This window comes from Chaetura pelagica, unplaced genomic scaffold (assembly GCF_000747805.2).
Source record: "Chaetura pelagica isolate M959 unplaced genomic scaffold, ChaPel_1.0 scaffold31, whole genome shotgun sequence".
In the NCBI taxonomy this organism is placed as follows: Eukaryota; Metazoa; Chordata; class Aves; order Apodiformes; family Apodidae; genus Chaetura; species Chaetura pelagica.
In genome coordinates, this window is record NW_009952481.1 from 2,363,470 (window position 1) to 2,368,432 (window position 4,963).

A 4,963-nucleotide genomic window follows, 5' to 3' on the forward strand; every position below is an offset into this window, starting at 1 on the left:
GGATGAGGCTTGTGCAGCCTGGTCTGGTGGGAGGTGTCCCTGCTTATAGCAGGGGGGTTGGAACCTGATGATCTTGAAGGTCCCTTCCAACCTTCACCATTCTATGATTCTATGATTCTATGAGCGAGACTGTCCCAGTAGGATAGTGCAGCCCTCTCACCTGTACTACTGAAGCACCTCTTGGCTTCTTCTCAATTGTGGGATGGAGCAACTCTTCAGCTTGCCCTTGGGAATGTGTGAGTGAGCTCCCAGTGCCAGGAGGCTGACAGAAGAAACAAATCTGAAAGAAGACATGGACCAGAATTAATGCAAAATGTTCTTGCTTCCCTCCAGCCCCCCTTGTGATTTCTTTTTGTGCTTTGAGATTATCTCAGCAATATATTTATTTTATTTGTCTTTGAAGGGGATATGTATGTTTAGTATTTTCTTCTCACTGGAACATTTACTGATCTTGTAGCTGTTGACTGTACACACCTACACCTAAAGTTGCTTACTACTTTTTGTATTTATATTGGTTTATGGCCAAGCTATGGCTTCAGGGAACTTTCTGGGAACTGAAGAACTTCTATCCTGCTCATTTCATCATAATCTGATTCTGATGCTGAAAAAATCAGGGGAAGCTGCCATCCTGGTCACACCAATAAGGCTGTCTCAGTTCTGAGATCTTCTGTCCTTTCACTAGAGTGGGGAAATGACACATAAAGGAAACAGAAAGAAAAAAAAAAAAAAAAAGGGGAAAAAAAAAGAGTAAGGGTGTTGTGTAATTATTCCTGCTTTGATTCCTTTTCCTTTTGTATTCTTTCTGCTTCTCTCACATCATTGTGCTGCTCTTGCAGACTGAGATGCTGCTGCTGTAGCAGAGTAGATGGCTTGTGTACGGCAGCTAAGAGAAGTGTAGACTTATACGCTGGACTTCAAAAAGAGCCTGACTGCTGAAGTCTCAGCTCTTACTTAGCCTGGGCTGCTAAGAATTCAAACACAGAAGTCCTGAGTTTTGCTGCTCTGGTCCTGTGCAAACTCCACTTTTGTTCACCCATTATCTCAGTATGAGCAATAGCTGCTTGCAATTCCTTAGTACAGGCTGTGCAAATTCAATTATTATTTTCTGTTCTGCAGGCCTCCAGAAGCTCATATACTGACTGACACTGGAAACTCGTGGAGAGAGTCTCTTTATGGTTGCCAAAGATCGTAACAGGAGCCTTTGCATACTGTGATGCTGCTGGAGTACCAACACAACTTACATAAGAAACAACCTTACTATCCCATAGGGCTCTGCATGCCCTGGCAGCCTGAGTATAATCCATTCCTTTCTCACTTATAAGCTGACTCTAAAATGGGGATTTTGTCTGTCTTCAATGTTTCAAATAAAAAGCAATAATGTGAATCACAAAATGAAAAAAACTATTTCCTTCTAACATGCTATCTCTTGCCTTCAGACCCCACAGGGATCTGCTGTGCTGACATTTAATCAAGTGCAGTGGAAGTGGCCCTTTGTGTGTGGGGCCTGAAGGCTGTGAGCCAGGAGAGCTCAAGCCCCCTCATCCTGCTGGGAGGGCTCAGTGCCCCCTCAGGGCGAGACCTGCAGCTGATGGACCCCCTGGCTCTCTCAGAGTGGCTCCTGGGGCCTGCCTGCCTACACACCTCATTGCTTGACAGAAACATTTCCTAGCTTTGGGAGGACATTCTTCATAAAGTAATTTCAAAATTTGTATGGAGCATGTTTCCAAGGGCTGGTTTCAGATTCCTTTAAGTCGGTGGCAAAGATTCCTTTCACTTCTGTGGGAACGGAGTTCCTCCCGGAGCAATCTAAGTGAAAACTAACTGCAGAAAAGGAATAGTGCTTTCAGGGGAAAGAAATAATCTAGGAAGGAATAATATGTGATTTTTTTTCTCCTGTAATCAGATGCTGTAGAACACAAATTGGAATCCATGCAGTAAGAAATGTCATTTGATTTATGCGTGTGTAAATTCATGGAACAAACAAAGGCATTGCATCTACTGCAAAGCAGAAAAACCTCTACACACTGAGCACATCTACCTGAGCAGAGGTTAAAGGGATTTGAACCAGACATGAAGACATATCAAGGCTCGCATTGGGTGTCCAGAGCTGCCCTTTAGCACTTCACTGTCCCTCTCTGCTGGGGCTACTGTGAAGCAAAAGTGAAGCTCTAACACTCGTGTTGAGCTGCAGGCTTCTGTGTGCTGGCTACAGTCCCAGCAGATGCTAGAGATAGATGGTGGTGCAGGCTGTCCTGCCAGCCTGTGGTTGCTCACAGCACCCAGCAGACACTGGGAGATAGGTGGCAAAGCACGCAATCGTATCTGGCTCCAGCATCAAGATTGTCAGATCTTGGTTGGTGCCTCCTATTCGAAGCTCTATTTCTTCTTTCTGATTGTGCAACAGATGCTACACAGGATGGCACAGACCATAGGAACATCTGAGTCTGCAGGGCTGTGAGCCAATATGAGAGGGGAAGGATTTGGCTGCACCAGGAGGTCCAGTCCTGGCACAGCACCCAGACAGGGTTGAGCTCTGCCCTCCCTGCTACTGGGCACCATTGTGGCTTCCTCTAGAAATGCCAGGGGGGCCTTGTGCTCCCTCGTGGAGGGAAAAGGCTCCCTTGCACCTCCCTCAAAACTCTGCCCCCACTTCCTACCTCAACTTGAGCCGTCAGAGCATCTCTGTGACCTTCACCCGGCCCTCTCCCCCCGCTGAAAAAAGCTCAGGAGTGAAGAGCCAAGGGACAGTCTGGTGTGTTTCCAAGGGAAAGACAGCACTCCTGCAGCATCCTTTGCCCCTTGTGTGCTTCTTGTGGCTTTGTTGTTTTGACGTGGAGCAGAATTTTGTGGCCTGACACGGTATCAAATCGCTTTTCGGCTCACACTCTCCCCTGCAGTATAAACTTGTAGTTCAAGAAACTGAACTTTAATGCAAGTCCCACTCACTGGCATATATTTTTGAGACCACAAGGTATATTCAGTGTTCTGATCAATTTTGTCAGTCTCCTGGCACAAAGCTGTCTTGGCAGAGGCAGGTTGGAAGCAGCTGAGGTTTCTACAGATGAAACCACCTGCACATGTTGCTGTTATAAAAGCTGACCTGCCTTGAGCCAGCAGCTCTTACACGGCGCTGCCTCAAACTTCCCTGGCTGCGTGGGCAGAACAGAACTCTGCCATCCCAGAGCTCGGCTCTTGGCCACTGCTCTCAGTGGCTGGCAGAACAAACAAGCCTGGTGATTTCAGTTGTTTTTGCCTCCCAGCTCCTGCCCTCTGCACCTGGAGCAGCAGCCACAGCAACACACTCAGCTTTCCCTGGTAGAACAGCTAATGCCAAGAGCAGCTGCTGCCATTGGCAGCTGCCTGCTTTGTGTGGCTTTCACTATGATTATGACCCATCCTGCTCCTCCAGAAATCCTTTCTCAAAGCCAACTCAGGAGGCAGGGGTGAGCAGAAGGGGGCCTACAGGAAAGTTGGGGAGTGATTTTTTACAAAGGTCTGTAGTGACAGGAAAAGGGGTAATGTAGTGAAGCTGGAAGAGGGGTGATTTAGATCAGATGTTAGGAGGAAATTCTTCACTGTGAGGGTGGTGAGAAGCTGGAACAGGCTGCCCAGAGAAGTTGCAGATGCCTCCATACCTGGAACAGGACAAGGTCAGGTTGGATGGGGCTTTGAGCAACCTGGTTTAGGGGGAGGTGTCCCTACCCATGAAGGGGGGTTAGAACTAGATGATCTTTAAGGTCTCTTCCAACCCAAACCATTCTCTGAGTCTGCGAATCCTCGTGGGCCACACTTGGCAGCCTCGGTATTTCAAACAGCCCTGGCCATGCTGGTTTGCTCCAGCTGAGTCTGAAGTCTCCTTCACTGCAGAGCAAGCGTTGGCTTCAGCTCCAGCAGCTGCTCAGTTCTCATGCCAGCAGAGGCTGCAGGAGGCAGGGTGCAAAAACTTCAGCTTGCTGCTTTGCAGTTCACTCCAGGTACAGCAGCCCTGGCTCTGCCAGAACCTGGGGCCTGGCTTCCTCCCAGCTTACCACGTTGCCATTGATGCCAACAGGAGCTGCAGATAGAAAACAGGGGTGGGATCCAGGCTTTTTTTAATGTCTTTGCCAGCAGGAAAAATTAGAAAGGAAGGAAGTGCAGTGTTTCATGAAAGTTAACTGAAGCCTGGTTTGCTGTGGAAAAGCAGAGAATGTGGTAAAATGTAAGCAGTGTTTATTTTCCAGACATCAATCTGATTTTTTTTAGTTTCAAACATTATATCTTTCACAAAATCTGCATTGTTGTCTTTTTTTTCCCAGCTAATACTTCAGCACTCAAAATTTACTGGATTTTTTGGTTTTGTTATTGTTTTAATTATTATTTATTTATACTTTTTTAGCTTATGCATCTTTCCTGAAAAAAAATCAAACCAAACAGATTTCTTTAGACAAGGTCTGACTTTGTGGCATAGATTTAGTCCTTTAGACATTTCCACCAATGCATTTCTGCTTTGTTTTTCTGTTGCTTGACTAATATTTGGGCCTTTTTGCATTTAGTGATTGTGCTAGTGTCGAACTAATCTAATTTAATTACGACACCTAAGTTATGCAGTCAATATTTATCAATAACCAGAATAGCTTTTCTCATTATTATTTTTCCAGGGTAAAGCAACAGCTCCGTCTGCAACAGTCTGATCTAAAAATCAGACTTCCCTGGAAGACGCAAAAGAAATTATCTGCAAAATACGAGGATGTGTTACGTAAACAACCTGCTTTGAGCCCCAGTGCGAGTCCTTCACGCGTTGTAAACACTTTTTCTCATTCTTAGGTTACAAAAGAGGAATTTTCGAACTACTGCTCTGGAGTTAGTGCTTCTGTAGACAGTGGTGCCTACTTCAGTTTAAGGATGAAGAAATCCTAGAAGCTCTGACTTCTGCTTTCATTTACCTCACTTCTTTGGGATCAGAGATGATGAAGAAATGAAATTT